Here is a 22,766-nt window from a genome sequence, read left to right on the forward strand (position 1 = left end):
TGGCGGTGATGAGTATAACCAAGTAGAAAACACGCATGCTCTGGAGCTCCATAATGGGGAAAAATACAGGGTATATGTAAAAAAAAACTGAAAAATGAAATCCCACAATAAACCCCAAAATGCAAAAATACCCCCAAACCTCCCACCATCCCCAAAGATAGAAATCCGGCAAAGGAGAAAAAAAGCTGGAACGCATCCACAAGAAAAAAAGCAAAAAAGGCAGAACTCCGCGTGCCGCTCTATTTAAATAGTGATTTAAAAGTTTTTACTCTCAATTCCTCCCTCCCCCTTACAAAGAAAATACATAACCTTAAGATAAGAAAGCCCAACAGAAAAGAAAAAAATGTTTATACTTAATCATTGAAAATAAACTAGGGAATGCAAAAACAGTCTCCAAAGATGTCAAAGCAATGCTATTATGCCAAAACAATATAATCTCTAACAAGAGAAAAACAGCGCCATTATTCTTTAGCTTACTACCTTATTTAACAAAAGAACTAAAGCTAATTATCTATTATTAAACACTCCATAAGAAAAAGTCCATATAAACTATAAGCAAACTATCACTTAATTAATAGAGAAAAAGGAAGATAGAAACAGATAACCAACCCAGTTAACAATCTGTCCACTGTATTAATTCACTCCGTATATTAAACAGACTTCAAAAAAAGTCATTCTTTAGTCAGACCAAAAAGTTCACCTTTTCTTTAAATAATCCATCAATCAAAGGATATCTTCACCATACAGAAATCTTCAAAGCCTGTTTTCTTTCAGAAAATTATTCAGCAACTCTAATATCCTTCATACATCAGCCGATTCCACAATAGAATTGACACAGTCCGATGCCACTTGGGGATCCCAGAAGACACGAGGTGTAGAATCTGTAGGAAATAACTTTAATCCAGCAGGATATCTGAGCAATGAGAAAAGCCCTTTTGCATGTGCTATCTTCATAGCAGGTATAAATTTGATCCGCTGTCCCATAACTTCCCGTAGATAATCTTCGTAAAAATGGATCTCAGAACCGTTAAATTTTAAAACTTTTTGTTTCCTTGCACATTTTATGATTTGGTTTTTAACTTTAAAGCGAAGAAAATTGACCAAAATTGGCTGAGCTTTATCTGACGAATTGAAAATTCTGTGAGCTCTTTCAATATCGGGACGCTGAGATAAAATATCCGGAAACAGAGATTGAAACAAATTGGCAAAATAGTCCAATAAATTCCCACTCTCAGAGCCTTCCTTCAGACCAACAATTCGGATATTACTTCGACGAGACTTCGCCTCTAAGTCGACAATTTTGCGTTGAGCCTGTTCCAAGCAGGTTGAAATATCCACAATCTGACGTTTTGAATCTTTAAACTCAGCATTCAAGGAAACAATATTTTCCTCAATAGTCTGTACTCAATACTCTGTCGGAATGACTTCAACTCAGAAGTGTTATTGTCTATTTTGTTGTTGAGACCCATCAACGCATGTTCCAAACGCTCAGCCCAGACAGGCATATCTTCTGATTTTTCTTTCGAAGTTTTTCCCTTTCCATTGCTGGGTTCAAAAAGCTGCTTTCCGCTTCTTAAAGGATATGACATAATGACAACTATTTCCCTCCAAGATCCAAGAAATAAAAGTTAAACAATTCAAGGTTTAGACTGGGGAAAAGGAGGAATTAAAGGCAGCCACAAAATTTATGTATTACTCCATTGAGCTGCAGACGGAAGTCCTCGCCTTCTTAACAACACTGTCAACCTGCGCAGCAGTTTTGAGTGTCCTATCAACACAGACCCCAAGATCCCTCAGATCTTCCACACTGCCAAGAGTTGTACCATTTATATTATATCCTGTCTTCAAATTGGACCTACCAAAATGAACCAGTTCACACTTACCTGGGGTGAGTCCATCTGCCACTTCTCAGCCCAGTTCTGCAACCTATCGATGTCCCGCTATAAACTCTGACAACCCTCCAGACTATCCACAACACCCCCAACCTTTGTGTCATCAGCAAACTTACTAACCCACCCTTCTATTTCTTCATCCAGGTTATTTATAAAAATCACAAAGAGGAGGGGTCCCAGAACAGATCCTTGCGGAACACCACTGGTCACCGACCTCCATGCAGAATATGAACCATCTACAATCATCCTTTGCCTCCTGTGGGCAAGCCAATTCTGGATCCACAAAGCAAGGTCTCCTTGGATCTCATGCCTCCTTACTTTCTGAAGGAGCCTTGCATGGGGAACCTTATCAAATGTCTTACCGAAATACACTACATTCACTGCTCTCCTTTCAGCAATGTGTTTTGTTACATCCTCAAAGAATTCAATCAGGCTCGTAAGGCATGACCTTGACGAAGCCAAGCTGACTATCCCTAATCAGATTATTTCTCCAAATGCTCATAAATCCTGCCTCTCAGGATCTTCTCCACCAATTTGCCTACCACTGAAGTCAGACTCACTGGTCTAAAATTTCCAGGGTTATCCCTACTCCCTTTCTTGAACAAGGGAACAATATTTGCAACCCTCCAACCCTCCAGTACTTCTCCTATCCCTATTGATGATGCAAGGATCATCGCAAGAGGCTCAGCAATCTCCTCTCTCGCTTCCCACCGTAACCTGAGGTATACGGTGACTTGTCTAATTTAATGCTTTTCAAAAGCTCCAGCACATCCTCTTTCTTAATGTTTATATGCTCAAGTGTTTCAGTCCGCTGTAAGTCATCCCCACAATTGCCAACTTCTTTTTCCTTGGTGAATACTGAAGCAAAGTATTCATTAAGTACCTCCGCTATGTCCTCCAACTCCACACACACGCTTCCACTGCTGTACCTGATTGGTCCTATTCTCACACGGCTCATCCTCTTGCCCTTCACATACTTGTAGAATGCCTTGGGGTTTTGCTTCATCCTGCTTGCCAAGGCTTTCTAATGGCCCCTTCTGGCTCTCCTAATTTCATTCTTAGGCTCCTTCCTGCTAGCCTTATAATTTTCTAGATCTCTATCATTACTTACTTTCTTGAACCTTTCGTAAGCTTTTCTTGTCTTCTTAACTAGATTTTCTACATACATTGTACACCATGGTTCTTTAACTCTACCATCCTTTCCCTGTCTCGATGGAACATACCTATGCAGAACTCCATGCAAATGTTCCCTGAACATTTGCCGCATTTCTGCTGTGCACTTCCCTGAGAACATCTGCTCCCAAGTTCCTACCTAATAGCATCATATTTCCCCCTTAGCCCAATTAAATGTTTTCCCAAATTGTTTGCTACTATCCCTCTCCAGCACTATGGTGAAGGAGATAGAATTATGGTCACTACCTCCAAAATACTCTCCCACTAAGAGATCTGACACCTGACCAGGTTCATTTCCCAATACCAGATCAAGTACAGTCTCTCCTCTAGTTGGCTTATCTACATATTGTGCCAGGAAACCTTCCTGAACACACCTAACGAACTCCACCCCATATAAACCCTTTGCACTAAGCAGATGCCAACGAATATTAGGAAAGTTAAAATCTCCCATCACAACAACCCTATTATTATTGCATCCTTCCAGACTCTGCCTCCCTATCTGCTCTTCGATATCCTGTTACTATTGGGGGTTCTATAAAAAGCACCCAGTAGTTATTGCCCCCTTCCTGTTTCTGACTTCCACCCACACTAATTCAGTAGACCATCCCTCCATGACTTCCTTCTTTTCTGCAGCCGTGATACTATTCCAAACTGGCAATGCCACGCCTCCACATCTTTTGCCTCCCTCTCTGTTCTTTTTGAAACATCTAAAGCCCGGCACACACAGCAGCCATTCCTGCTCCTGAGACATCCAGGTCTCTGTAATGGCCACGATGTCACAGTTCCACATATTGATCCACGTTCTAAGTTCATCCGTCTTGTTTATGCTACTCCTTGCATTAAAATAGACACATCTCAAACCATCAGGCTGAGTGCAGCTCTAACATCTGTCTACCCTTCCTCATAAATTCCCTACAAGCTGTCTCTACTTGTGCTCCAACCTCTCCATCGTCTCTCTCTTTATTTCAGTTCCCACCCCCCTTCAAATCTAGTTTAAACCCTCCCCAATAGCATTAGTAAACTTCCCCGCCAGGAAATTGGACCCCTTGGATTCAAGTGCAACCTGTCCTTTTGGCACAGGTTACATCTGCCCCGGAAGTAGTCCCAATGATCCAAAAATATGAATCCCTGCCTCCTGCTCCAATCCTTCAGCCACACATTTACCCTCCACCTCATTCTATCCCTATCGTCATCATCATGGCTATCCCTCGAGGTCGAGGAAGATGGTCTTCATTCTGTTGATCTACTTATGGGCTCTCAAGTGGCTTATGAGTCCAATCTTGGCTTTGAAAGTTCTTCCACATTCAGGACAGGTAGTTCCAGATGGCAGATCGGGCTTTGGTTGTTGCTGCCTCTCTTTCCATTTTCTTTTTTTTTCTTATTATTCTGCACATCTGTTGGCTTCGAAAGTTGCTGTTCCTTCTCGGATGATGGCTTGCCAGAGTTTCCTGTCCTTGGCATTGGTTTCCCAATTGTTGATGTCGATGTTACATTTCTTCATGTTGGCTCTTTCTTTCTTTTTAAATCTTTTTATTAATTTTTCAAAATTATAAACTCAATAACAAAGTTGGTACAAAGAGATTGGAAAAATGTTCACCAGCATATATAAAATGAATTTTAAGTTATATAGATATAAAAGACTTCCAAACTCATAATGAGATTAAACATTAAAAAAAATAAAAAGAAAAAAAATATATATAAACAAAAAAAAACCCAAAAGAAAAAGAGAAAAAAAACCCAAAAAAAGGCAAAACAGGGCTAGACCAACAGCTTCTATCAGACACGTTCAGTAATGTCGTTAACTCCGCTCCTCTCATCATATAATTTAAATTTAGAAAAAAGATTCGGAAAGGTCAGATTACATCATATGAAAATGTTGCATAAAAGGTTTCCAAGTTTCTTCAAATTTAACCGAAGGGTCAAAAATATCACTTCTAATTTTTTCTAAATTTAAACTTAATATGGTTTGAGAAAACCATTGGAATGTAGTTGGAGGATTAGTTTCCTTCCAGTTCAACAAAATAGATCTTCTCGCCATTAAAGTAACAAAAGCTATCATTCCACAGGCTGAAGACGACAAAGATCTATGTTCTACCATTGGCAATCCAAAGATTGCCGTAATACGATGGGGTTTTAAATCGAAGCATAGAACTGTTGAAATAATATCAAAAATGTCTTTCCAATATTTTTCCAAAAGAGGACAGGACCAAAACATATGAGTTAAAGAAGCCACTTCAGAGTGACATCTATCACAAGTAGGGTTTATATGGGAATAAAGACGAGCTAGTTTATCTTTGGACAAATGAGCTCTGTGTACTACTTTAAATGTATTAATGTATGTTTAGCACATATAGAAGTACTAACTAATTGAATTTTTTTTTCCCATTTCTCTATAGGTAGGGAAAGTTGAAGTTCCCTTCCTCATTCATTTTTGATTTTATCAGATATATCTGGCTGTAATTTCATAATTATATCATAAATTATTGCTATTAATCCCTTCTGCAAAGGATTAAAACCTAAAATTTTATCAAAAATGCCAGAAGGATTTGAAGTTGGAAAGGTAGGCAACATAGTATTTAAAAAATTTCTTATTTGTAGGTATCTAAAAAAAATGGGATCTAGGCAAATCAAATTTCTCAGATAACTGCTCAAAAGACATAAAGCAGTTATCCAGAAATAGATCACGAAAACATATTATACCTTTTGTTTTCCATATCAAAAAGGCTTGGTCCATTACCGAGGGTTGGAAAAAGAAATTAGATATAATCGGGCTTGATAACATAAATTCATTCAGGCCAAAAAATTTACGAAATTGAAACCATATTCGCAATGTATGTTTAACTATAGGGTTGAAAATTTGTTTATTCAATTTAGTTAGTGCAAAAGGCAGTGAAGTTCCTAAAATGGAAGCTAAAGAAAACCCTTGTACAGAATGGCCTTCAAGGTTTACCCAATATGGGCTTGGAGTTATATTCCAATCTTGTGTCCAAGATATTAAGTATCGGATATTAATTGCCCAATAGTAAAATCTTAGGACAGGCAATGCCAAACCACTCTCTTTCTTAGATTTCCGTAAGTATTATTTACTTAATCTGGGATTTCTATTTTGCCATATATAAGAGGAAATTTTAGAGTCAATAGTATCAAAAAAAGATTTAGGAATAAAAATCCGTATTGCTTGAAATAAATATAAAAATATGGGTAAAATAATCATTTTAGTAGCATTAATACAGCCAATCAGTGATAGAGACAAAGGGGACCATTTAGTAATCAGTTGTTTAACCTGATTAATTAATGGTAAAAGGTTGAAATTGAATAGATCCTTATGTCTCTTAGTAATTTTAACTCCCAAATAAGTAAAATAATCAGTAATCACTCTAAATGGAGAGCTTCTATAAATGGGAACCTGCATATTTAATGGAAAGAGTTCACTCTTACCTAGGTTCAGTTTATAACCAGAAAAACCACTAAACTGAGCAAGCAAAGTTAATACTGCCGGAATAGATTTTCCTGGGTTAGAAATATATAATAGTAGATCATCTGCATATAGTGATAATTTATGAATCTCACTGCCACGGGTAATACCAAATATATTAGGGGAGTCACGAATGGCAATAGCTAGCGGTTCCAAGGCAATATCAAATAGTAGTGGACTAAGAGGGCAACCCTGCCTGGTACCACGGAATAAATGAAAAAAAAAGAAAAAAAGGGGATCTTTGATTATTAGTAAATACCGAGGCCAAAGAGGTAAAATATATCAGTTTAATCCAGGAAATGAATATCGGACTAAAATTAAATTTCTCAAGGGTATTGAATAAATATATCCATTCAACTCTATCAAAAGCTTTCTCAGCATCCAATGAAATGACACATTCTGGAATTTTGGGTGAAGGCGTATAAACAATATTCATTAATCTCCTAATATTAAAAAAAAAGAGTAATGGTTTTTAATAAATCCAGTTTGATCAGCAGAAATAATTTGGGGTAATACATTCTCCAATCTCGTTGCCAATATTTTAGAAAAAATCTTAGAATCGACATTCAGCAGAGATATAGGCCTATAAGATGCACATTCAGTAGGATCCTTATCTTTTTTAAGAATTAGGGAAATAGAAGCTCAATAAAAAGATTGCGGTAATTTACCTATTGAGACTGCACCCCTAAAAACACTACGTAACCAAGGAGTTAGTGTAGTTGAGAAAAATTTTTTAAAATTCTACTGTAAATCTATCTGGACCAAGTGCTTTACCTGAGTTCACTGAAAAAATAGCATTCTTTATTTCCTCTACTGTAATAGGTACATCTAGTTTTGAACGTTCATTAGATGTTAATTTTGGAATATTCAGTTTCTTAAAAAATTCATGCATTATAGTGGAGTCATCAGGAAATTCTGATTGATAAAGAGAGGTATAAAATTCTTGAAAGGATTTATTAATCTCGCCATGGTCAACTGTCAAAGTGCCATCTTGTTTATGAATCTTAAGAATCTGTCGTTTAACCGAGGCCATGTTGGCTCTTAAGACGTCTTTGAATCTCTTCTGTTGTCTGCCTCTTTTATGTTTGCCTTCTTTAAGCTGGGAGTAGAAGATTTGTTTCGGCAGACATTCGTCTTTCATCCTAACAACATGACTGCTCCATCTTAGTTGGTTCTTGATGATGTAGGCTTCAATGCTTGTTGTTTTTGCTTCATTTAGCACACTGACGTTGGTTCTTCTACCTTCCCAGCTGATATTTAAGATGTTTCGAAGACAGCGTTGATGGAACTTTTCAAGTGCCTTCAGATGTCGTCGGTATGTTGTCCAGGTTTCTGATGCATACAGGAGTGTTGGGATTACCACTGCTTTGTACACTAACATTTTGGCATCTGTTCAGATGTCATGATCATGAAAGACTCTTGTTCGGCGACGTCCAAAAGCTGTTCCAGTGCATTTAAGACGATGTTGGATCTCGTCATTAAGGTCGACGTTGGACGAGAGGTGACTTCCAAGATACGGAAAGTGGTCCATGTTTTCCAAGGTTGTTTCGCCAAGTTGAAACGATGGTTCTATCCGATTTGTCTCAATTGGTGATGGTTGATAGATGATCTGAGTCTTCTTGGAATTGATGGTAACTCCAAGTTTCGTGTACGCACGGTTGAAGGCAGTCAGAATCTGTTGTAGATGGTTTTCTGAAAGAGCTGCAACTCCGTGGATTGTCAGCTTGTCGCGGTGGAGAGGCTTGTGTGGTCCTGAGATCCCGAGAGCGATGCCGTCTGGAGCTATGCTCCTGGTAGGGTCACCCATGGCGGTAAGGTCGAGGGTGAGGTCCCTGACAAAGAACAATCCATCCAAGACCTCAACGGTGGAACGGGCGAATGAAGTTACTTCAAACTCAATGGCTGTGAAGATGGATGAAGGCTGCAACAAATCTATCAGCTCCAATCGTCGTGGTTTCCATGCCACTGGAATCAGCTGGTTGATTTGTGAAGTATTGTGTGTTTCTTGGAGTGCAACATCAAGTAACACGTTAAACAAATACACGCACAGGTGTCTTCGCTCTGTGGGCCACTTCTTCAAGTCTTTTGGCGATCGGGGGAGGGCGACGGGAGCAGGCAATGTGATGGCTGGAAGCTCCTAGTCAAGAACAGGCATGAAAGCGGTGAATACTTGATTCAGTCGCTCAACTTTTGGACAGAAGCAGGAAAGTTGTTCGGCAGCAGTATTCACACCTGAGCAGCCCTATTTAGGATCCACTCTGCTCACCCTGAACAGGGAAGGGGCTAGAAAAGGTGCCCTAAAAATAGTCTGCTTCACCCCATCCTGTCTGGAAAGCCGCGTCCAGAGGGATCACCATTATGCGGTCGAAAAATGTCGAGAAGTGAAACTATGAAATTTGGAACCTGGAATATAGGAACTCTGATGGATAACCCAAACTCAGACCGACCAGAGAGGAGAACTGTCTTTGTTGCCCAGGAATTCCAGAAATTTGACATTGTTGCTCTGAGTGAGACCCGCAGAGCTGGAGAAGGGCAAGTAAAGGAAGAGCAAGGTCAATACACCTTTTTCTGGAAAGGACTTGATCCTGAACAACCGAGGATCCATGGAGTAGGTTTTGCCATCCGAAACAGCCTACTTCAGAAGCTGACAGAGCAACCACTCGGAATCAACGAACGTCTCATGACTCTGCGAATCCAACTTGTCAAGAACCAACACGGTACCATCATCAGCGCCTATACTCCAACTCTGGATGCTGAAGATGAAGTAAAGATGAACTTCTATGCCCAGCTTGACCACATTCTTTCCTCTGTTCCCAACAACGACAAAATCTATTCCCATACTCACTGTCAGGTGGCATAGGCAGCAATCCCTAGATTACTACCTTTGAGGTCTTGCTTCTCAGCTTCCTTACTAACTCGTTGCATTCTGCTTTCAAGACCTCCACCCTTTTTCTACCTATGTCATTGGTACCAATATATACCATGACTGGCTGCTCACTCTCCCATTTCAGGATATTGTAGACACACATAGAAACATCATGAACCCTGGCACTTAGGAGGCAAACCACCGTCCTTGTTTCTTTTTTGCGTCCACAGAATCACCTATCTGTCCCCCTAATTATAGAATCCCCTATTACCACTGCCCTCCTCTTCCATTCCCTACCCTTCTGAGCCACAGGGCCAGACTCGGTGCCAGAGGCACGGCCACTGTTGCTTCCCCCAGGTAGGTCTCCCCCAACAGCACTCAAAATAGAGTACTTATTGTTAAGGGGTACAGCCACAGAAGTGCTCTCCACTACCTGATGACCTTCCTTCCCTCTCCTGACGGTCACCCACTTATCTGTCTCCTGTGGCTCCAGGGTGACTACCTGCCTGTAGCTCCTGTCTATCACCTCATTCTCCCTGATATGCCAAAAGTCATTGAGCTGCAGCTCCAGTTCTCTAACTTGGTCTCTAAGGAGCTGCAGCTCGATGCACCCGGCACAGGTGTGGCCATCAGGGAGGCTGGAAGTCTCCCGGACATCCCACATCTGAAACCCAGAACAGAAAACCGGCCTTGCAGTCATACCCCTATTCTTATAGAAACATAGAAACATAGAAAATAGGTGCAGGAGTAGGCCATTCGGCCCTTCGAGCCTGCACCGCCATTTATTATGATCATGGCTGATCATCCAACTCAGAACCCCGCCCCAGCCTTCCCTCCATACCCCCTGACCCCCGTAGCCACAAGGGCCATATCTAACTCCCTCTTAAATATAGCCAATGAACTGGCCTCAACTGTTTCCTGTGGCAGAGAATTCCACAGATTCCCCACTCTCTGTGTGAAGAAGTTTTTCCTAATCTCAGTCCTAAAAGGCTTCCCCTCTATCCTCAAACTGTGGCCCCTCGTTCTAGATTTCCCCAACATCGGGAACAATCTTCCTGCATCTAGCCTGTCCAATCCCTTTAGGATCTTATACGTTTCAATCAGATCCCCCCTCAATCTTCTAAATTCTAACGAGTACAAGCCTAGTTCATTCAGTCTTTCTTCATATGAAAGTCCTGCCATCCCAGGAATCAATCTGGTGAACCTTCTTTGTACTCCCTCTATGGCAAGGATGTCTTTCCTCAGATTAGGGGACCAAAACTGCACACAATACTCCAGGTGTGGTCTCACCAAGGCCTTGTACAACTGCAGTAGTAACTCCCTGCTCCTGTACTCGAATCCTCTCGCTATAAATGCCAGCATACCATTCGCCTTTTTCACCCCCTGCTGTATCTGCATGCCCACTTTCAATGACTGGTGTATAATGACACCCAGGTCTCGTTGCACCTCCCCTTTTCCTAATCGGCCACCATTCAGATAATAATCTGTTTTCCTATTTTTGCCACCAAAGTGGATAACTTCACATTTATCCACATTAAATTGCATCTGCCATGAATTTGCCCACTCACCCAACCTATCCAAGTCACCCTGCATCCTCTTAGCATCCTCCTCACAGCTAACACTGCCACCCAGCTTCGTGTCATCCGCAAACTTGGAGATGCTGCATTTAATTCCCTCATCCAAGTCATTAATATATATTGTAAACAACTGGGGTCCCAGCACTGAGCCTTGCGGTACCCCACTAGTCACCGCCTGCCATTCTGAAAAGTTCCCGTTTATTCCCACTCTTTGCTTCCTGTCTGCTAACCAACTCTCCACCCACACCAATACCTTACCCCCAATACCGTGTGCTTTAAGTTTGCACACTAATCTCCTGTGTGGGACCTTGTCAAAAGCCTTCTGAAAATCCAAATATACCACATCCACTGGCTCTCCCCTATCCACTCTACTAGTTACATCCTCAAAAAATTCTATGAGATTCGTCAGACATGATTTTCCTTTCACAAATCCATGCTGACTTTGTCCGATCATTTCACCGTTTTCCAAATGTGCTGTTATCACATCCTTGATAACTGACTCCAGCAGTTTCCCCACCACTGACGTTAGGCTAACCGGTCTATAATTCCCCGGTTTCTCTCTCCCTCCTTTTTTAAAAAGTGGAGTTACATTAGCCACCCTCCAATCCTCAGGAACTAGTCCAGAATCTAACGAGTTTTGAAAAATTATCACTAATGCATCCACTATTTCTTGGGCTACTTCCTTAAGCACCCTGGGATGCAGACCATCTGGCCCTGGGGATTTATCTGCCTTCAATCCCTTCAATTTACCTAACACCACTTCCCTACTAACATGTATTTCGCTCAGTTCCTCCATCTCACTGGACCCTCTGTCCCCTACTATTTCTGGAAGATTATTTATGTCCTCCTTAGTGAAGACAGAACCAAAGTAATTATGCACCGAGCCCCGCAAAACACTCCTTTTTCAAACTTTTCTACCCAACCTGTGCGAGGGTCTCTATCTCTGTGAATCGATTAGTCTGCTGTTCTTCTGATTGCTACCGTCAAGGGGAAGGAGGCTAAAGGCACACGCTCAATGCTTCAGGAACAGCTCCTTCCCCACTGCCATCAAATTTCTGAATGGACAATGAACCTATGTATACTACCTCACTTTTTTTTCTTTTTTTGTTCTCTTTTTTGCACTATTTATTTAATTTAATTTATATATCAAGGTTCAAAGCAAATTTATTATCAAAGTACATGTATTTCACCCTGAGATTCATTTTCTTGTGGACATTCACAGTAAATCCAAGAAAAACAATGGAATCAATGAAAATGTAGAAAATGAGGCAGGAGAAATAATAACAGGGGACAAGGAGATGGCAGATGACCTAAATGAGTATTTTGCATCAGTCTTCACTGTGGAAGACACTAGCAGTATGCCTGATGTTGTAGTGTGTGAAGGAAGAGAAGTGGGTGCAGTTACTATTACAAGAGAGAAAGTGCTCAAAAAACTGAAAGACCTAAAGGTACGTAAGTCACCTGGACCAGATGAACTGCACCCTAAGGTTCTGAAAGAGGTAGCATTAGAGATTGTGGTGGCACTAGAAATGATGTTTCAAAAATCATTGGACTTTGGCATTGTGCCAAAGGACTTGAAAATTGCAAATGTCACTCCACTCTTTAAGAAAGGAGGAAGGCAGCAGAAAGAAAATTTTTGACCAGTTAGCCTGACCTCAGTGGTTGGGAAGATGTTAGAGTCAATTGTTAAGGATGAGGTGATGGAATACTTGGTGACACAGGACAAAATCGTACAAAGTAATCAAGGTGTCCTTCAGAGAATCCTGTTGGAATTCTTTGAGGAGATTACAAGTAGGATAGATAAAGGGGATGCAGTGGATGTTGTGTATTTGGACTTTCAGAAGGCCTCTGACAAGGTGCCACACATAAGGCTGCGTACCAAGTTAAGTGTCCATGGTATTACAGGAAAGTTATTAACATGGTTAGAGCATTGGCTGATTGGTAGGAGGCAGCGAGTGGGAATAAAAGGATTCTTGTGTGGTTGGCTGCTAGTGACTAGTGGCGTTCCACAGGGGTCGGTATTGGGACCATTTCTTTTTATGCTGTATATAAATTATTTAGATGATGGAATAGATGGCTTTGTTGCCAAGCTTATAGATGATACGTAGATTGGCGGAGGGGCAGGTAGTGTTGAGGAAACAGGTAGGATGCAGAAGGATTTAGACAGATTAGGGGAATGGGAAAAAAAGTGGCAAATGAAATACAATGTTGGAAAATGCATGGTCATGCACTTTGGTAGTAGAAATAAATGTGCAGACAATTTTCTAAACAGGAAGAAAATCCAAAACTCTGACATGCAAAGGGACTTGGGAATCCTTGTGCAGAACACCCTGAAGGTTAACTTGCAGGTTGAGTCAGTGGTGAGGAAGGCAAATGTGAGGTTTGCATTCATTTCAAGAGGTATAGAATACAAGAGCAAGGATGTGATGCTGAGGCTTTATAAGGCAGTGGTGAAGTCTTGAGTATTATGAACAGTTTCAGGCCCCTCATCTTAGAAAAGATGTGCTGACATTGAAGAGGTCCAGAGGAGGTTCACAAGGATGATTCCAGGAATGAAAGGGCTATCATACAAAGAACGTTTGACGGCCCTATGTCTGTACTCGCTGGAATTCAGAAGGATGAGGGGGATCTCATTGAAACCTTTTGAATGTTGAAAGGCCTAGACAGAGCAGATGTTGAAAGGATGTTTCCCATGGTGGGAGAGTCTAGGACAAGAGGGCACAGCCTCAGTATAGAGGGGTGCTCTTTCAAAACAGAGATGCCGAGAAATTTCTTTAGCCAAAGGATGGTGAATTTGTGGAATTTGTTGCCACACGCTGCTGTGGAGACCAGGTTGTTGGGTGTATTTAAGGCAGAGATTGATAGGAAGCAAAAACAAAGAAGCAAACATCCAATGGGCTGCTCACCCATTATGACCCATTGCTGCCCGTCAGTCTGTGATGCATCCCCTTATGCACTTGGGACCATTTTGTCACACATTATGAAAGGTGGATCTGAATGCCTGATTGTGTTTGCTTCAAAATCACTGAGAAGCACAGAATGCAGCTATGCACAGGTCAACCTAGAGACTTAGTCAAATATGAGGAATAAAGCACTAACTCTGCGGACAAAAGTTTATGCTAGTGACAGATCACCAGCCCCTTGTGTCTATTTTCAATCCCAGTATGGGAATTCCAGTGATGACTGCTACCTGGTGAAAACGTTGCGCGCTGTTCCTAGGAACCGACTCTTGATGTAGAGTTCAAGGGTATCAAACAACACAGCAACGCGAATAGCTTGTCACACCTTCCACTGTTGGCAACTGAAGAAGAAAAGTCTTCATACAGTGACCCAGCAGAAGTGTTTCACACAGCATTGGTGGACCAGTTGCGAGTAGCAAATTCTGAAATACAAAGGGAAACAAAGAATGACCCGACAAGACGCTTAATTGAGTAAGGAGAAATATGAAGCTATCAGGCAGGAACAGATGTGCCAAGGGAAATGTACGGCAGAAATGTGGCAAATATTTGCGTGGTATTCTGCACAGGTACGTTCCAATGAGACAGGGAAAGGATGGTAGGGTACAGGAACCGTGGTATACAAAGGCTGTTGAAACCTAGTCAAGAAGAAAAGAAAAGCTTACAAAAGGTTCAAAAAACTAGGTAAAAATAGAAATCTAGAAGATTATAAGGCCAGCAGAAAGGAGCTTAAGAATGAAATTAGGAGAGCCAGAAGGGGCCATGAGAAGGCCTTGGCAAGCAGGATTAAGGAAAACTCAAAGTCATTCTACAAGTATGTGAAGAGCAAGAGGATAAGACGTGAGAGAATAGGACCAATCAAGTGTGACAGTGACGAAGTGTGTATGGAACCAGAGGAGATAGCAGAGGTTGAAGGGAGATTTGATAGAGGTATATAAAATTATGATGGGTATATATAGAGTGAATGCAAGCAGGCTTTTTCCACTGAGGCTAGGGGAGAAAAAAAACCAGAGGACATGGGTTAAGGGTGAAGGGGGAAAAGTTTAAAGGGAACATGGGGGGGGCGCTTCTTCACACAGAGAGTGGTGGGAGTGTGGAATGAGCTGCCTATTGAAATGGTAAATGCGGGCTCACTTTTAACATTTAAGAAAAACTTGGAAGGTGCATGGATGAGAGGTGTATGGAGGGATATGGTCCAGGTGCAGGTCAGTGGGACTAGCCAGAAAAATGGTTTGGCAAGCCAAGAAGGGCAAAAAGGCCTGTTTCTGTGCTGTAATGTTCTATGGTTTTATGGTTCTCTGCACCGTGGAGAGCATTCTGACTGGCTACATCACTATCTGGTATGGGGGAAAGTGGGTACTACACAGGATTGAAGTAGGCTGCAGAGAGTTGTAAAATTAGTCAACTTCATCATGGGTACTAGCCTTTGTAGTATCCAAGACATCTTCAAGGTGTGGTGTCTCAGAAAGGCGGTGTCCATCATTAAGGACCCCCACCACCCAGGACGTGCCCTCTTCTCATTGTTACCATCAAGAAAGAGCTACAGAAGCCTAAAGGCACTCACTCAGTGATTCAGGAACAGCTTCTTCCTCTCCGCCATTTGATTTCTAAATGAACGTTGAACCCATGAACACGACCTCACTCTTTATTTATTTTGGCTTTTGTATTACTTATTTTAAGCTAATTATTTAATATAAATATATATACTTACTGTAATTCAATTTTTCTTGCTGCTGCAATGCTAACAAATTTCATGACATATACTGGTGACATTACACCTGATTCTGATCCCTCATATTCACATGTAAGTCATTAATGTACATCATAAATAACAAGTATCCCAGCACCAATCCCAGTGGTACACAACCGTTACGAATTTCCCTTCTGAAAACCATTCCTCAAGCACTCTCTCTTACTCATATCACCAAACCAAATTTGGATCTAATTAGCCAGCTCACTCTGTCCCTCTATCTTCAAGAGTAGTCTATTGTGCAGGAACTTGTCAAATGCCTTACTGAAGTCCATATGGACAACATTCAGCTTTTGTCCTCAAAATACTCAATCAAATTACTGAGGCAGAATTTCCCTGCACACGGCCATGCTGACTATTTCTGATCAGGCCCTTCCTTTCCAAATGTACATAAATTCATTTTTTCTTTCTTTTTCAATACCTTTTATTGATTTCTTACATAAAAGAATACAGAGTACAGTAAGATATATAATATATATCAATTACAACATATTGGAATCACAAATATAGTATCATTACCCCATATCCCTATACATTAAATTTAAATATAATATTGAAAAGAAATAATTTTATTATATAAAAACAATCTAAACCCACTACCAGAAAAAAAAGCTGTTTGGTTAAAAAAAAGAAAAGGAAAAAATCCTTATCATATAATAAAACATACTGTTAGCCAATATCTGTGCTTAATAGCAAAGCAAAGATTTTGAAAATAATTCAAAAAAGGTCCCCACAATGTTAAAAAATCTTGTCTAGGTTCAGAAATTGAACTGCGAATCCTCTCTAAATTTAAGCATGACATAACATCATTTAACCAATGAGTATGAGCAGGCAGAGTGGCATCCTTCCACTTAAGCAACAATGCCCTCCTGGCTATAAGAGAAGGCCAAAATATGCAAATCATGTGACTCCAAAATAATATAATTTCCTCCAACAATACCAAATAAGGCAATCAAAGGATTAGGTTTAACATTTACTTTAAAAGGCACCAAAAAGGTTTGGAATACTTCCTTCCAATATTTTTCAAGACTCCGACAAGTCCAAAACATATGAATTAGTGAAGCTTCTCCATTGTTACATCTATCACAATAGGGAGATATATCCAAATAAAAACAAGAGAGCTTATCTTTAGTCATGTCGGCCCTATGAACCACTTTAAATTGTAGAAGGGAATGACGGGCACAAACGATGATGTATTAACCAATTAAAAAATTTCATTCCAAGTATCCTCAGAAATTGGAATCTGGAAGTCTTGTTCCCAGAGACTTTTCATTTTATCTAAAGGAATATTTCTCATTCCCAACAACATACCATAAATATTAGATATAGATGCATTATGGAAGGGTTTCAAATTCAAAACTGTATCAAGTAAATTCTCATCTGGACTTTTAGGAAATGTATGTACTTGAGAATGCAAAAAGTCTCTAATTTGTAAATATCGAAATAAGTGGGTTTTGGGTAGGCTATACTTAGCTGACAATTGTTCAAATGAAGATAGACTATCTCCAACAAACAAATACTGAAAACATTTAATACCTAATCTATTTCACTCTTTAAAAACTATATCAGTCATAGAAGGTTTAAAAAAAAGTTAGAAAAAATGGGACTTGAAAGTGAAAAACTTAATAAACCAAAATATTTTCTAAATTGTATCCAAATCCTCAAGGTGTGTTTAACTTCAAAATTATCAGTTAAATTACTTAAAGATTAAGGAATTGAGTATCGAGAAGAGAAATGATAGAAAATTTATTAACAGAATTAGCTTCTAAAGAAACCCAGACTGGACAGTCCTCTCGATTAATATACTGTAATATAACCAAAATATAAGATTCCGTATATTGACTGCCCAGTAATAAAACCTAAAACTGGGTAAGGCTAAACCTCCATTCTTTTTAGCTTTTTGAAGATGAACTTTATTTAATCGAGAAATTTTATTTTTCCATATTTAAGAAGATATAATAGAATCCAGAGAATCAAAAAAGGATTTAGGAATAAAAACAGGTACGGCCTGAAATAAATATAAAAATTTAGGCAAAATATTCATTTTAATAGAATTAATTTGGCCAATGAATGATAAAGAGAGGGGGTGACCAATTTGATAGTGCCTTCTTAACATAATTCAGAAGTGTAAAAAATTTTTCTTTAAAAAGGAATTTATAATTCCTAGTAATTGTTACGCCCAAATAAGTAAATTGATTTCTTATAATTTTAAAAGGAAGGTTAGTATTAACAAATACCAAATTATTCAAAGGAAAAAGTTCACTCTTATGAAAGTTAAGTTTATATCCTGAAAACTGACTAAAGCAGGAGAGTAAAGAAAGTACGGAAGGTAAAGAAGATTCCACATTAGAAATGTAGAGCAAAAGGTCATCAGCATAAAGTGACACTTTATGAGTAATATCCCTACTTAAAACACCAGTGATATAATTAGATTCCTGGAAAGCAATAGCTAAAGGTTCTAAGACCAAATCAAAAGCAAAGGACTCAAAGGACAACCTTGTCTGGTTCCATGTTGGAGTTTAAATGGTTTAGAATTCTGAGAGTTAGTAAGAACCTGAGCAGAGGGAGATAAATAAAATAATTTAATCCATTGAATAAAATTGGGCCCAAAGTTAAAGTGTTCTACAGTTTTAAATAAATAATTCCATTCAACCTGATCAAAGGCTTTCTCAGCATCTAAGGATATCACACATTCCGATGTCTCTTTAGAAGGAGAATAAATAACATTCAATAAACGACGGATATTAAAGTGGGAGAATTGATTTTTGATAAATCCAGTCTGATCAGAAATAATAGATGGCAAAATATTTTCAATCCTATGAGCCAAAAGTTTACATAAAATTTTAGTATCAACATTAATTAAGGAAATTGGTCTATAAGAAGAACACTCAGTTGGATCCTTATTCTTTTTAAGAATAAGCGAAATAGAGGCTTTATAAAAAGATTGCGGCAACCTACCTCATTTAAAAGAGTCTGAAAGGACTGAATGTAAGTGAGGTATAAGCAAAGAGGAAAAAGCCTTATAAAACTCTCCAGAAAGTCCATCAGGATCTGGAGCCTTCCCCGAGTGCAAAGGGCGAACAACCTCAGCAAATTCCTCATAAGAACTGGGTTGATCCAGCAATTTTCAATTATCATCAGAAAGTGTAGGAATGTTATAATTCTATTACTTAGGATTTTCTCCAATAATTTCCTTATCACCCTAGCTACCTGGCTACCCTTCTTAAATAAAGGAACAACATTAGCTATCCTCCAGTCTTATGTAGTTCACCAATGGCTGACAAAGATGCAAATATCTCCATCAGTGCCTCAGCTATCTCCTCCCTTGTTTCCTACAGCAACTGAGGATAAAGCTCTCTATGAGATCCTTATACAGTACATTGCATGACATATAGCGCATCCTCACTGATACTAATTTATTCCAGATTATTTACATACCTCTCCCTACATTTACCATTCTTCATATCATTTTCCTTGGGGAATACAGTTGAGAACTCTTCTTTAAGACCTTGCCCATGTCACCTAGCTCTATGTAGATTTTGCACTCTTTCCCTGGCTACTCTCTTGCTACTGATGTACTTATAGTTCAGCCTGATTTGCCAAGTATTTCCAGTATTTTCTGCATTTGTTTCACATTCTTAGCATTTGCAGTTTTTTAAAGTTTTCGGGTTGTTTTTACTATTTATTTAAAAAAATTAATAAAAAGTTACCTTTAATTCACTCCATTTATCCAGCTTTAAAACAAAAATAACACAAAGAACAGCTTAATCTTAATCTTATTTTCCTATTTTAAAATAAAGTAATCAATTTCAATAATGTTTCATAAATTTTCATTAACCGGACATACTTTCAAAAATCAACATTTTAGTCAAAACCAAGGGTGCCAAGATTGGTTTTCAGGATACCTGATCAAAGAAATCTGATATGTTTTTTTATCTTCAGATCTACAGCTTGAGCATTTTCTGAAATACTGCAATCTCTGTCAACTGTGTATTTTGGACTGAGTAAAATAAGAAAAAAAATATCATTCCAGGATCAAATGGGTGGAAGTCATGCTCCCTAGGGTTGTGGTATCTACAATAGTCTTTGATCTGAGCTGAGGCATTCAATGGTCATAATTATCTTTCAAAAGATTATTTAACGAATTTAAGAAGTTTGGAAATCTCATACATTATGCTTTTAATTAGGTTAAAGGTGTGTACAGATCTAGGCATCATACTACAGGAGGTAATTTTGATCTTAGTGTAATGTACCATTATAACATACAAAAATGATTCCCCTGGTAAAATGCAAATTGGTGATATAAGAGGCAGAGTGAACTTGAAAAGGGTGCAGTTTCAAGCTGTCATAAAAAAGCAAAAACAGTGCTAAGGCATAATTTCTTCATTCAGAAGATGCTATACATGAATAGTGCACTCGGAGAGTTCTTTAATGGGAGTAAATAACTTGATAAATTCACTGCTGTAATGAAATAATCTTTATGGATGGCATGCAAAACAATCTTTTTCACTGTTCCTCTGTACATATGACAAAAATAAGCCAATTTAAATTCAATTAGTGTGAATATTCTTTTAGGAAATCGTTATTATTTAAATGGGTAAAAGATGAAATATTAGGCTTATGTCTGATTTTTTTTAGACAAGCCCAATAAACATAAATCATCTTAATATGAAATAATGTTACATGGACATTTTAGCATGCTAAATAGGATATATTTAGTAATGTGTCCTGAGTAACCAACCATAGCTTCCTGAAGATTGTGTGATCTACTATAGAGCTCTGTTTTTCAATAGAAACCACCAATCAATAAGATGTGAATATTTTAGTCATTAGGATTAACTTTTGGAGTAATGTCAAGGTCTTACTGTTTAGGAGCAGGGTAATTCAAGATGCTAATATAAGCCAGTTTTATTTTCCTGCATTTAGTTCACATCTCTCTGTTCCTTTTCTATGCACGTAACCTTCCAACATGTTTCTATCATCTCCTCTGGCAGCTTGTTCCATATCCCCATCACCCTTTGTGTGGAAAAACTTGGTCTTAAATCTCCTTTAAATACTTTTCCTTTCACTTTAAACCTATGACTTCAAGCTTTAGACTCCCCTACCCTTAGAAAAAGACTATGAGCATTTATCCTAGTTAAGTCTCCTTCTTAATGTTATAAATATCTACAAGATGAGCCCCAGCCTTTTGCACTCCACTGAGCACTCCTCTCTACTCAATCTCTCCCTGTAACTGAAGTCCTCCATTCCCGGCAACATCCTGGTGAATCTCTTCTGTACTCTTTCTCATGCTACCACATCTTTTCTGTGGTGCGGTGATCAAAAATGTACACAATATTCCAAATTTGGTCAAGTCAGACTATGACCTTTCATGCACAAATAAAAGAAGAAGATATATTTTACTATGTAGTAGAGATATTGGAAAACATCAGAAAATGTGCACAGTGCTTGCGATATAGAATTATCTGACTTACTTATTTTTGGTAACAACAGACTCCATTAAACTGAACTAAAAAATTACACTATAGTGTCCTACAACATCTCTCAGTTTCCAGAAGCTGACATCTGTTTATCCATGCCAGACACATCAGCTAACTGCAGTAATTTTGATTAGTCTATTGTTCTGCCTGTTGCATAATAGGTAAGCATAGCAACAACTGAGGACGGGCAGAATAAAATATACCTCCACCAATTTGCCACCCTGGAGAAGAGAATATTTGCCATAAATGAAGCTGCTGTTAAGAAAACAACAAAAAAATCCTAAAATACAACCTCCAAAAAAGTATTTGTACCTTACTGTCATTAAAGATTAAGGTGGCAATGTAGTAATTGTAATTACTAATGAAAATAATCAACCTTTTAAACTTGCTGTCAAAAGTAATAGAACACAATTTTCAAAATAATTGAATTTAAGCCTCACTTAAAACCTCATTTTAAAATGATTAAAAATGTAATGATTCCAATAAGCTGGATCACTTTTGACCATTGCAGTAATAACACACTGCTGCCTTGAGACTATGAGGTCCTGCCAGAATTACTGTTTCTGTTGTGCTGTCAGAAGATCCTTCACTGTTTCAGATAGTGTTTGATGACTATTGAAATTTTGAAACAATTGAATAAAAAAATTAAAATGTAAAAACATTGTAACTACTAACACAAATAAACAGTAAAATAAAGAAAAATAAACAAACTGAGGGACTGGAGGATAGTTAATGTTGTTCCATTGTTAGAAAGACTCTAAGAATAAGTGTGAAATTATAGGCCAGTGAGCCTGACATCCGTCGTGGATTAACTATGGGAAGGTATTCTATAGGATAGGACATATAAGTACTTGGATAGATAGGACCTGATTAGGGATAGTCAATGTGGGTTTGTGCATGGCAGGCCATGTCTATCTAACCTAATTTATAGTGTTTTTTGAGGAGGTTACCATAAAAGTTAATGAAGAAAAGATGATGGATGTTGTCTGCATGGACTTTTAACAAGACACAGAAGGCTGGTGCAGAAGGTTAAATTACTTGGCAGTCAAGATGAAGTATTCAAATATTGGATTTGACACTGGCTTAGTGGAAGAAGCCAGAGAGTTGTAATAGGTGGTAGTTTCTCTGTCTAGAGGCTTATAACTAGCAATGTGCCGCAGAAATCGGTGGTGGGTCCGTTGTTCTTCATCATTGAAATGAACGATTTACATAATAATGTGATAATCTGGTCCAGCAAATTTATTATTTCAATCAGATTAATTATCATGTCATGACATTTGTTATTTTGCGGCAGCAGTATAGTGCAATACATTTAAAAATTATTAGTTACAATAAGAAATATATAAAAATATATAAATAAGTAGTCAACTTACTCTGGGACACTAAAACAAATGTGAAAACTCTTTAGTGAATGTGTTGGAGTAGGGATTGGAGCTGGATGGAATGTTCTGCTGCTAAACAATAAACTTTTCATCTGTAGCTAATATATTGTATGTTATTAGTAGGATCATTGTGCACAATTTGCAGGACCGGTATCAAAATAAACTTCCATGAAGATATGTAGATATCATCAGTTTCCTCTTTTGCATAGCTCCA

At 38.7% G+C, this 22,766-nt stretch overlaps 1 protein-coding gene across 1 annotated transcript in view; it reads right to left on the minus strand.

Moving 5' to 3' along the window:
- The window catches only part of ccdc39 (coiled-coil domain 39 molecular ruler complex subunit), a 108,476-nt gene that overhangs the window by 33,544 nt on the left and 52,166 nt on the right, over positions 1 to 22,766 (minus strand). The window lies entirely within an intron of this gene.

This window comes from Mobula birostris, chromosome 4, assembly GCF_030028105.1.
Source record: "Mobula birostris isolate sMobBir1 chromosome 4, sMobBir1.hap1, whole genome shotgun sequence".
NCBI lineage: Eukaryota > Metazoa > Chordata > Chondrichthyes > Myliobatiformes > Myliobatidae > Mobula > Mobula birostris.